We start from the raw sequence: 13,466 nt of genomic DNA on the forward strand, positions 1-13,466 counted from the left end.
AAATAGAGTGTCCATTTTCTTTTATTTATTATCTTTTTTTCTCTTTATTATCGTTAATGTAGAATGACTTCATATTTATAATCATCTGATATTGCAGATTTTTATTAGAGAGCATAAATGACTTAGGCAGTATATCCTACAACAATTCTCCACACATGTACCTCTGTAATCTTGTTTTAAGCATTTAGATCTCAAGTTGGCCTTTGACCTTAAATTAAACATAGGAGAAATATTCTCATTTGTATTTATTATAAGATATTTTATATTTTTCACGTAAATTAAAAAAATTGGTACTCTCCATTTTTATTTATAGGTTTATATATATGTGGGGGGGAATTTTTATTATTTATTTCTTAATTTTATTACACTGTTCCTTTCCCCATACCCTCTCCTAATTGTTGGTGAGATAAAATATATTTTTTAACTCTTATTTATATGATAGAGAAATAAGATTTTTTTTTTGTTCTATTTATAAGTCATCTCATTAAATTTTTATTATAAAATTTTTTCATTTGACTTTCATTAAATGTTGAAGTGTAGAAAATATGCTGTTAAAGCATATATATTTAGTACTCCCTCTAGTTCAAAATATAAATAGTTTTTGAAAAAAATTACACACCAATAAAGTCCTCATTCCTATAAAAATTATATTTGTTTTCCCTTTTGATTATAGTCCCAATTACAATGTACTCTATGATGGGTGAGAAATATATTTATACAAATATATAAATTAATAATTACAAGGATAAAATGGGAAAAAAAATGTTAAATGTTTAGATTATTAATATTTGAACTAAAATTATTTGATAAATTGCATTACTACGTTACTTATATTTAAACTAAAATTAGTTGAGAAAAATGATTATATTTTGGATCAGAAGAAATAAGGCAAAGTTAAGAAATTATTAACTTTTTAGATAAAGTTAATAATTTTAAAGTTTTTTTTAATTGCGATAAAATATGTTAAAAGTATCTTATATATAAGATTACTGAATATTATTAAAATATATATTTCCTAAAGATAGAGTTAGAAATGTGTTTAAATTTTATAGGGTTAATGAGTTTTTTTCATTAAAAATAAAAAGCCCCTCGAAAGATTGTCCTAGACAGTCCTGAGGCATTTTTTTTCCTTGCAAAATGATAATGTTTTTTTGGCCAAAAAAGTGATAATAATTTTTTTATATTCAATAAAGACGACAAGAGAGGAGGCTAAGGTGGGGTTAAAGATAACGAGAGAGTGATTTTCAACTTGATGATAATTTAATCACTTGAAAGATAGTACGTCCTTAATTTCATGATTAAGTCTCAAGGAGATCTAGATTTTTACAGAAAAGGTTTGAATGATATGCCACGTGCATGGCACGCCACTTGCTTTACAATGAGTGGTTAAGTAAGATCCTTCTCTGTGGAGGAATTTCTGGAGTCCACAACCAAAACCACTTCGTTTTGTCCAAAGTCACTTTAAATCTGTCTCTCGTGTGTTTTGCCATTTGCAAAAGCAATCATATTGTATTAATATATCAATATTCATGTAAATAAATAAATAAATAAATAAATATATATATATATATATATATATTCATCTTGTATACATTTTGGAACTTAATTCTTAAAAAAAAAATTCATGCATATTTTCTTAAAGAAAGCAAACAACTTAGTGTGTGTTTGGTTTTCAGTTTAATAAAAATTTATTTGACAAAAGTTAGTTTGGTGAAAGTTAGTTGTTTAAATAAATTTATATTTGGATATAATTTTTTAAAAGTCAGTTTAGCAAATTAAAAATTATTTGGATTAATAAATATTTGTGCTTTTAAAATGTACTTTTAAATATGTAATGACTAAAAAGGACATTAATTTATGATAATTTATAATTTTTATCATACAAATATAATATAGTAAAAATGTTTAAAAAATGTGAAATAAATTTAAAATAACATAAAATTAGAATATTAAATAATAAGAATAAAAAATACAAAATTTAATATTGGAAAAAAATTAACTTGTGATCATATTTACCGTTTTGCCCCCTTATCTGCATAAAAAAAAAGAACTAATGCGTGTCATTTTCTCCTCATTTTCTTCTCCAATTCTCTAGAACCCATCGACAAAGACAAAGCTTTGATCATCCTCCCACCCTTTGTCAGTTCCTTCTCCCTTCTCCATCATCATAGCATTGCTAGTGAGGGCCTCAACTTTGTCGTGAGCTTGCTGTCGTTACTCTTCTTCTACTTCTTCAATGTTATTTAGCTCAAGCCTTCTACTGTCGTTCTCTCAGCTTTGTCCTGTCTTCCCTGTTTGTTGTGCCGCTACTGTATGGTGAGCTAAGTCGCCGGAGCTACAGGATTTTGCTAGCGAGTCTTTCCCTCCTCTATTCAGTTGCAAGCCTCATCTTCCTCATCCCTGCACCGTGCTTGCTGTAAACCGCCAATGTTGAGGTACAGTTGTGAGTTTATTTTCCTCTATGGCTGTTGAGTTCTAATGTGTCTTCTCCCTTCTTTGTTTGTGTCTTAGTGTGGAATTTCTTCTCTATCCTATTGTTGCCATTGAGATGAGAAACCATGATTTCTTCTCCTTGAAGAAAAAAGTTTGAGTGTAAGATGTGATATAGTTGAAGTTGCAACTCTTCTCTTGAATTTCTGTTGCTGTCCGTGGTTGTTAAAAAAATGAAAATTAAACTAAATTTATATATAATGAAAGCATAATTATGATAAGTATGGAGCAAAATTTTTGAGCTATTATTTGAGCCAAAGCCAATTGCATGAGAAGAAGGAAAAAACAATGAGGGTATCATGGTCAGTTGTAATATTAGGTATCACTTATTAATGCTCACATGTCCACATTCACGTTTAAAAAGTGAGCTTTTGATTTTTTCAATTTCAAGCCATTTTGAAAATCCTTTTTCAAAGTACATTTCAATTGTAAAAATCATCCCAAACAATATTCCACATCTCAAAAATAAAAAAATACTTTTGGGATGTGAAATATGAAGTTTCCAAATGGTTTAGTTCTTAAACTTTCTTCTCAAAACTTTGTCTTAATTATCCATTTTGTCTTGAACTTTAATTTGAAATAACTTAGTTTTTATAATTTCTTGACTTAGAATAACTTAGTTTTTATAATTTTTTAATATAATTTGATCCCTCTAATTTATTAACTAAATAAACCATAAAAATTGTATTGTATTGATGATTCAAAAAAATTACTACTTTAGAGACTAAAAATTATGTTATCCCATTTTTTACAAAAAAGTTAAGGTCATAAAGAAAGAGATAATGAGATTTTTAATTTATCAAAATTAATTTTTATCAATTTGACCCCTAAATTTGCATCAATTATTAATTAAATCTTTATTGTTTAAAGAAAATATAACATTGTTAAAATTTGTTGACACAAATAAAACGGAATGGAAAAATGACAATTACAAATCATTTGAAGAATCATGGCCTTTGTTTGTAATTAAAAAAATAAAAAAATATTAAAACAACCAATCATATGTAACTCATGAATTTAAATAAAGTTAATTATAAATTTCAATAATATTACTTGTGAATTAATGAAAAGTCAATTGTGAGTGGATAAATAATTTTATGAATTTATATATTATCATTGATGGATTAAATGACACTCACCTATAAATTTTAGGAAAGTTATCGATGAATTTATGAAAATTTAATTGTAAATGAATAGATAGTGTTATAAATTTATGCACGACTTATGATTTAGGAATATTGAGTTTTGAATTTAAGAAATTTCATTTGTAAATATTTGAAATGTCCATCATGTAACGTCATCCTAAACATTACCAAGCACACAAAACACCAAACATGAAATGTTATGATAACCAAGATTGCATTAATCCCATAAATAGTTATTGTAATTTAAGGGTTAAAAGTATTTACGAAACAAAATCTTAAAAAAAACCTTTTTGAAAGATTGTTTAAGCTTAAACTATAGTTTAAAATCAAATATATAAAAGAACAAAAGCATGAGAATTTATCACATGAAGATATTAAGCAAAACTAAAGGTTTTTTAGCCACAGAGGCAACGTGCGTTGCAGCACAGCGCTTCATCCGTTGATGTAGATTGCATAGAGGAAAACGTCCCTCTCTGTGCCTTGCATTGTGGTGCGCATCTCCTGTAAACTGTTGTTATGACAACTCTCTGAGCCAACTTTCGAAGTGCACTATTTCACTATCTAACGTTTGATTTGAGCTATTCAAATATCCACATGTAACCCTTAAAGCTACCTAGCTATTGGCGCCGGTCTCATACTAATACACTAATCCAAATAAAATTTGATCACCCAAACCCAAAATAATACTTTTTCTTTCAAAACCACTAGCGAGGTGTCTAAACTCCTAAACCAAATACTAATAGCCGTGGAATCACTTGAACCAACTTAAATGGATCACAAACAACCTATAAAAATATTCTAACCACAATAACAATAGTCCAAACAAGATTTGATCAACAAAACCCCAATACCCCAATTTCAACATAAATTCCACAAGGGGTATTATACACTTAACCATTTCTATGGCCAAACTAACATATAAATTACTATAAAGCTAGTATTTGCACTAATATCTCGACCTCTCACAGCCATCACAACACAAACATAACATCTTAGTCCAAAATATCCACAGTTAACAACAATAATCATGTAAGTGTGTCACAAAATAATATATGGCTTAAGTTGGCATATGCATACAACGTTCGCTACAAACCAAAATAAATAAAAGGGGCTATACAATCACTAGCTAGTCTTCTTGATATTCAATCGCACCTTCCTTTCCTGTGCCTTTATCGAAGCCTTCACCTGTAAAATGTAATCATGGGGTAAGTTAAGGACTTAATAACTAAATAGTCTAATTAATTACTTGTGTGTGACAACAGTTTGTGCGTATGTGAAGTGGCATAATAAAACATGTAATAAGTCACATAAATCCACACATATAGTTATAGTATGATATACATGATCAACATACTATTTTATACCCTCGTTATATCTTCTGACTGAATCTGTAGGTTGACAACTCGATAGGACCAAATCCATGTGCTTGGACTGGCCTAAACTCACCATTAGTAGGAGTTAGCCTCAGTTAAAATTGCCTTTGCCCACTATAGACCATAGATTCACCTTGTCTATGAATATTAGGGGTATTGATGCTTAATCTACCTCACATAATATTAAGATTTCCAAACAATATAGCATTGAGTACTGGGGCCTCCATGATGCTAATGTACCATATAAATTTTCAAACAATGTTTCCCAACAACACACTACGGTGAACTCCCACTCTTTCATAATGATTATGCCAATCATGCTTGATGGTTCAACTCATAATCACAACATATAATTTATCACAAATTTTCATTTTCACTTAAATCATAAAATTTTGCAAATAATTATACATAAAAATAGAATTTAACTTTCTAAATACTAAAACATGAAAACAACTTTTCATTCCACTTCATATAACTTCAAAATCATAATTTCATATTACTATTATGCTAGTATAAAATTAAAACATAAACTTTAAAATCTAACACACAATCATCCAAACACACAAAAAGAGAGATTAGACAATCTAGTTACCTCAACTCTTTTGTCACTAAAAGAGTTACTGTGGTCAACCAACAGCTCCACACATGTTCACTAGTACCAAAATGCTCGATTAAAGGCTAATCTATAAGATTAAACCCCTAATTGTCAATCCACATACTATAATCACCCCATTTATAACACAAATGTAGGTATTTATTTTACCTAAAACCTCAATTTAGCCCCAATCATTCTTCCAACACACTTTATTAATTCAATTTAACATCCAAACACTTAAACAATACCATTATATTACCCACATTACTCTCAATTATCTAATTTCTTCTTAAGGTTTGTCTAAACCCTAACCAACAACTCTAAATTATCATCATATAATCCATAAATTTAGGTTTATAAGCTTAATATAACTTCTCAAGACCTTAACTAAAGCAACATGTTCAACCATTGTATAAGAAAACACAAAATCACAGCCCTACAATACCCTAATCCTCAAAAAGTTTAAATATAGGGAGAAGGAGAGGTGTATGAAGCTTACCTAAAGCTAAATCTTGCTCTAAATACTTCCAAAGTAATCCCAAGTTTGAGTCCTAGCACCCATTGATCATCTCTCGTCACTTCCTCGTGTTCTCTCTATCTCACTTCTCATTTTTTTGTCTGATTTTACGAATTGATAAATGCATAATTTGCACATACGCTATGACGCATAACACAAAGAATCTCACACTTGTTTTGGGCTTTTCTCTGTGACATAGCCTAGTCAAACACTGATCTAGTTCTCTTCTATGACTGTTTAATAATCCATTGGCTACATTAGTCTTTTAAAAATACCATCAACAATAATTTATTTAATTTAATCAAAATACCTTTTTAAGCACAAGAAATTCCTAGAATATAAATCTAGGATGTTACACGTTAGTCTTAATTGTAGTAAATTAATTATTTAAGGATTTTATTATATTTTTGAATATCCATTCACAACTAACTTTTTATAAATTCACAAATAATATTTTAAAAATTCATCAATGGTTATCCTTAAATTTACAAGTGACGATATATTTATTCATGAAACTATATGCTCATTTTCAAAATTGACTTTTCATATATTCACAAGTAACATTTTTTAAATTCACAATCAACTTTTCTTAAATTCATGAATGGCATTTTTATTAGTTATTTCTATTATTAGAAATATTTTAATTGCAAATAAAAACCATGATCTTTCTTTAGAACTTTAATATTTTGAGGTCTTCAATTATCATTAAAATCTTTATAAGGTCTATAATTATCATTTTTCCTAATGGAGCATTGATATAGTATTTATGTAAATTAATGAAAAAAAGTGTAATTGTTTGAGTAGAGAAAAACAAACCCAATAATTTAATAAAACAAAAACAAAGCAAAACAATACTATAATGATAAAAATTAAATTGATTTGAGGGCTAAAAGCTAATTCATTATTATTTAATTACATATACATGTTAAGTCATTAATATATTTACATATTAGATTAATTTGAGAGTCAGTCAATCAATCAATTTATGTTCTAAAACTGAAAGGACTAATATGATAATATTAGAACATGTGAGCTACTAAATAGATAAAAAATTAAATTTAAGAAACTCAATTGATTACTGAGACAAACTCAAAATATTAAAAGTTTTATTATCTAGATCAATAAAATATCACCAAAAAAAAAAAGCATTTACAATAGTCATCCTTCAACCCATAGCAATAAATATCTCTCTATTAAGTGCCAATATCACAATCATTTTCAAATTCTCACCTCAACTATATATTGACCCTCTTTAAGTAAAATATTCACATCAATCAAGATCCACGCAAAACTAACATTTCCAGCAAGTTCATAATTATATTTAAGGCCTACAAATATCATTCCAACTACTTTCATACTAATCATATGAAACTTTTCAAGTTGATAACTTGGTCTTACATTCATACAAGTAAGAACTTCAAGTAAGAAATAATAACTCAAGTGAACTCCAATTAACACAAAATTTTACAAAATTGGGCATTTAGAGAAATTTTAACCCTAAAGGATTCCTACGTACCCAACTTGCTATATCTCTTCCTAATCAACAAAATTATAATTTAGAAATCTTAAAGCACAATGAAGTGGGATGATGGAGCAAGATAATTAACATACCTCAATATTATAAGCTTTGATCTTGTGGAAATTGACCCTTGAACGTCATAGCACAATAGCACTTTCATCTCAGCTCAATTACCAAACTCTAACCTTTAAAAATGGTCTGATTTTGAGGGTTCATTCACCGCAATAAATAATATAGTTATGATGGTTGTCATGTCTGATTTTAAAAATTTATAATTAATTTAAAAATTCAAGAAAAAGTAAATGAGGACTCTTTGAAAATATTAAGATGTCTAATTTTTAATGGAAAAAATACCAGTAAAAATATTATCATTAAGACTTCAATAAATCCAAAACATGGAGAGAGAGTCTCATCCATTCCTTGTATAATTGTATTCCATTAATTAAACATGTTTATCCATCCATTAAGACTGGAAAACAAATATTAGTAATAATATGGGGCGCCACACACAATTATAGTGTCCAAATTCTCCAAATATTAAAAAAAATTAAACAAAATATTTGAAGTAAATTTTTTTTTTAAAAAAATCAAAGTTAGATGCAAACCAAAAGTAGAATGGGGGGTTCAGTGTCGGTTGGCTCACAAGGAAAAGTCATTTGAATAGTAAACCTAAGAAACGAGAGAGAAAAAAAAAATAATTAATTAAGAAGATAAAATCTTAAAGAAAATTTTTTCCCCATCCAGTTCAAAATTCCATAATTACATCCTTTTTTTTTCCTTAAATTTATTTTTTCCTTCTGAGTTCTGACAACATTACGAATTCAGGATAGACTTCCCAAATGTTCATCCCTAAACTGTAATTTTGAAAACGATTTTAAATAATTTTTGAAAGCTTCATTGGCCTTATTTCAAGATATTTTTCAAGATTTCGTACTCAATTAGTCTATCGTCTTTTCTCATCTCCATTAAAGTAAGCTGGGGACGGTGGTGTCCGTCTAAAACAATGATCAAAAGTATGACCCCAAATACTTTAATAACTTTATTTCGTTGGACTTAATATCTTTTGCCACTAAACTAATTTCTCACACGCACAATTTTTTGATATTATCCTAATATTCATAATTTCAATTTTCCAAAATATTAAATTTTCAAAAAATAAAAAAATTGAATAGTGAAATAAACAAAAAATACATAAAAAAAAAGATAATCCTTGTCGCCATGGTCTCTGTGGCAAGTTTAATAAATAGTCTAAATTTAAAATTTTTAAATAATACTCCCTCAATTTAAAAATGTAAGTTATTTTTAACTGAATCTCACCTCCTAACAAAGTAATTATTTACTTTTAAACTAATCATATCTTTTTATGTTTGCCTTATTAAATAACCTATGATAAATATAAAGTCATTCATCAATAGAGGTATTTTTGAAAAAAATAATAATTACACTTTAAAAAAACTAAAAATATTTTATATTTTTGAACATATACTCCTTAAAAAATGTTTTACAATTTTAAATTAAGGGAGTAACTTTTTTTTCGCATTATAACAGTTGGAGACTATCTTTATCTTGAATTCTTCATTAATTAAGAAAATTTATTGAAATAAAAATAAACTATTTTATACATGAGGGCCAAATTTTTGAATATTTGGTAAATTATTTTATGGTGAGTTTGGATGCATCAGATTTAGATTAAAAGTAAATCTTTCATTTAAATATATAAAAATTTATGTATTTGGTTTATCTAAATTCAAATACATATTTTATCATAACTTCTTTATAATTTTATATTTTCTTAGATCCAAATTATTTGAAATTTTTTCTATTTCATCCCTTTAAATTTTTCACATTTTTAGTATTGGTGCCTCTGTTTCTCTCACATCTTTCTTCTCTTATCCTCCTTTTTCACTTATTAAAAAATAAAAGTAAGTTTGTCACTTCTAATCTTTAATTTTATCTTTAAATCTTAGTTCTTCTATCTTTTACTTTTAAATTTTTATTATTTTAAATATATAAATTTAAAATTTAAAATTTAAACTCATCAATTTAAATGCAACCTTAGCTTCTTGAACCAATTTTTCTAATCTTTCATTTAGATGGAAAAAAAGAGGAAGAACAGAAAAATCCTAAAAATAGTTAAAAAAAACTTTACATATTTAAAAATCAAGCCTAAATAAAAAGGAACGGTGGGAAGAAAAAGAAAACCATGTGTGAAGCAGTGCAGGTGGCATCCTTGTAGGGGGTGTGTGTGTAATATATATATATATATATATATATATTATATGTTTATTTTATGATGTTCTCTTTGTAGCTTTTTTTTGAAACTTTAGAGGAGCGTCTGTGGACTCAAGGCCCAAGGTAGGGCCCACGAGCAGCCCATGTTTGCCGACCAGAGACTTTTGTCTTTATCCACTCAGACCGTCCAGCCTCCCAAGTCTCATCCACCCGCACATGTTTCTTAATCTATACAAACTTACAAATGTCTCTCTCACTGTGAATCCAAACGGTTCACATTCCTCCTGTCAAATTACCACTCTACCGTTGCCTTCCTCTACTTATAGCTCCCCTCATGAAATCTTCCCTTAGAGATAGTCGCATGTGGTCCTCTCTTACATAAGAAAATATATATATATAAGTCTTTAGTTTCTCTCATCTTAAATAAAGTTTTTATACTTATTTTATTTTAATTGAATTTTTATAGTTTTATCCATTATATTTTATAATTCCTAAAGGTTTAAATCATCGATTTTTTTAATAGAATAAAATTAAGAACTTTTATATTTTATTAAAAGATAACAGAACTTTATAACTAACTATATAATTTTTAAAATTTAAAATTTATATAATTTGGTTGTCTTTTAAACAATTTTTAGTACATATAAAATTTTGACAAAAGTTAATAAAAATGTAAATATTGTATTGAATCAAATTTTCTTTGTTTTGATGTTGGCCAAAACTATTAAATTTATTTTCTATAAATTCTAAATTTTTTTTCCAGAAAGTTAATAATTTATTATTAATTTTAATATTTAAGATCAACTTGATCAAACTATAAGAATTAATTAAAATAAAAATTTATATAAAATTTAATTTAAAAATGAAGAAAGCTATAAGAACTGCTAAATTAATTTTTCCTAAGATATATTGAAAAATGAGAAGTAGCCATCATCGGTAGTGATCATGTGCTTCAATAAATTTGATTTTAAATTAAAATCACATCCATATTGTTTTTTTGATTTTATAAAATAAATTATTTTTTCATTTACTTTTCTAAAAATAGATATACATACATACATACATACATACATATATATATATATTTATTTATTTATACGGTTTGAAAGTAAGAATAATCATTGATTAAAAAAAGTAAGAGTGATAAAAAATGTGGCTTGATTCGATTTTGTTCAAAACATCAATTACACTAAACCAATCGATTTGTATAAGAAAATTACACTTGATTGCTTATTTTATCAAGATTAATTTGGCTCGATTTTGTTTATATATACTTAGATTTAGTTTCAATATTTTTTAAGATACAATATTATATATTAAAACTAAGTACAATTTTTTATTCTTTTTTCTTTCATATTGCAATTTCAAGTCAGATTCTTGATTTTATCATTCATGAATATAAATGAATATTATATTCAAAATAACAATATTTAAATTTCATTATTAATGAATGCCATAGTATATGTATTTGTAAGAAATATGAGTTAAATTTCATTAAAAATTGTCTTCATATTTGTAATGAAAGGTGACTCATTTTAAATCAAAAAGTAAAATTCTATGTTAAGAATTATTTTTTTAAAGTAACACGAGTATATACGTTTGAGTTTCTAATAAAAAAATTGAGGAAGAAAGGGTTTGAAATTCTATAAAAATATTTTGGATAAGGGCTGGACTTGAATTGAAGTCAAAATTTTAAAAAATAAACAATAATAGTATAATATTAATCATAAAAATAAATTTAAAAATATAAAATGTATGGTTCAAGTTTGATTAAAGTTTTAAAAAGAAAATCAAAACTTAAATCAAACTATTCAATTTTTAAATTTATAAAATCAAACGAAACATACCAATGATAAGTTTTATTCAATTTTTATTGAATTTGTTTGATGTGAAGGTTTTGTTGTTCAGTTTTACTTTCCCTTAATTTTATGGGATTGAGTTCTAAATAGTAGCCCCCCTTTTTTTAAACCTTAGTTCTAAACATAAGTCAAAACCATTTCACAATGATTGCCAATTTTTGAAGCTAAAACCTTACTTTGAAGGACTTAACAGTCAATAGCTGATGCATTTAATTCAATTTGTTTTGCACTCATTTCCTCCAATTTATTTAATTTTTTTGGACCTCTTGAGAGTTTTTTTATAAAAAAAGTGCCTTGTTGAATTCATATGCTATTTTGACGGAAAAAATAATCTAAAAAATATGTTTGCGAAAGAAATTGTAAAAGCATTGTATTCTTCAATCATCTTTTTAAAAAGGTTTACAAAATGGTTAGATAAAATCAAATTCACAATCAAATCAATTAAATTGGTTTTAATACTGGAAAAATTGTAAAAGCATTGTATTCTTCAATCATTTTTTTTATAGAGGTTTAGAAAGTGGTTAGGTCAAATTAAATCCACAATCAAAACAATTAATAAATTGTTTTGATACCTGAAAATCGATTTTAACTTGATTTTTATTTTTTTTTTCATTTTTTCCAGTTTAATTAATGTGATTCAATTTATGCCGACCAAATCAAATTAGTTCATCAACTTTAAGTACCCTTGCTTGGGAAAAAAAAATTCATTGACAATAAAAACGTTTGGAGATGCTCTATCAAAAAAGGAAAAAAAAAAAAACATTTGGAGATATACGCAACCACAAGAGTTATAGAGCTTATTCAATTCAATTTATGAACATTGAACTCCCCATCTTCCTGAGTTCTCATTAGTCCACTTCTAAACCAACCTATCTACAAACCTTCAATTTCTATTTCCCCAACTAAAGCCGCCGAACAACCTCACTAGTGCTGCTGCTGCTACTTATTATTATTATTATTATTATGTTAAAATATAATTTTAATTCTTTAATTTTATACAAGATTTTAATTTAATCTTTTAATTTTATAAAATATTTTTTCAGTTCTAAAACTCTAGCACCATTAGTTTTAAATGATTATTTTTTGTGTTAATTATTTAAAAAAATAAACTTAATAACAGTGTTAGAAATTAAAATGAAACCTTATATATAGTTAAAGAACTAAAAAAATACTTTAATCTTAATCTTAATCTTATTATCATTATCATTATTATTATTAGGGTTAAATGGTAAATTGACGCTTAAACTATAGATTTAAGAATGTCTGAGACTTTAAATTTATTTTTAGTGTAATGTTCCTCTTCAACATTTCAAAACAATGCAATATTGCTTCTATCATTAATAAATATTAACTTTGATTGTTATTTGATCAAAAAATTTCAAAAGATGTTCAAGAAAATTTTCTTGATTCTTTTTCTGTATCTTTTGTATCACTGTTTGTAAGTTTTGTGTTATTTTTTATAATTTTTTAATCAACTAATTAAAGTTAATTTTGTTAATGATAAAAATATTATTATAATTTTTAGTTTTTAAAAGTTAAAAGAGATCATTATATTAAAATAAATTTAGAGCCTTATATACTTTTGAATTTCTATTTTAAAAATAAAATTTTACTTTAACTCTTATTATTATGAGAAACTAATTAATATTATCGGGAATTTGATCGATATACCCAAAAACAAGCACCATGCATGTTTTGTCTCATGTGTCTTGGATGCTTATCCAGATCAATAGGAA

This window comes from Prosopis cineraria, unplaced genomic scaffold, assembly GCF_029017545.1.
Source record: "Prosopis cineraria cultivar Desert tree isolate PC_DT_omini unplaced genomic scaffold, ASM2901754v1 PC6, whole genome shotgun sequence".
NCBI lineage: Eukaryota > Viridiplantae > Streptophyta > Magnoliopsida > Fabales > Fabaceae > Prosopis > Prosopis cineraria.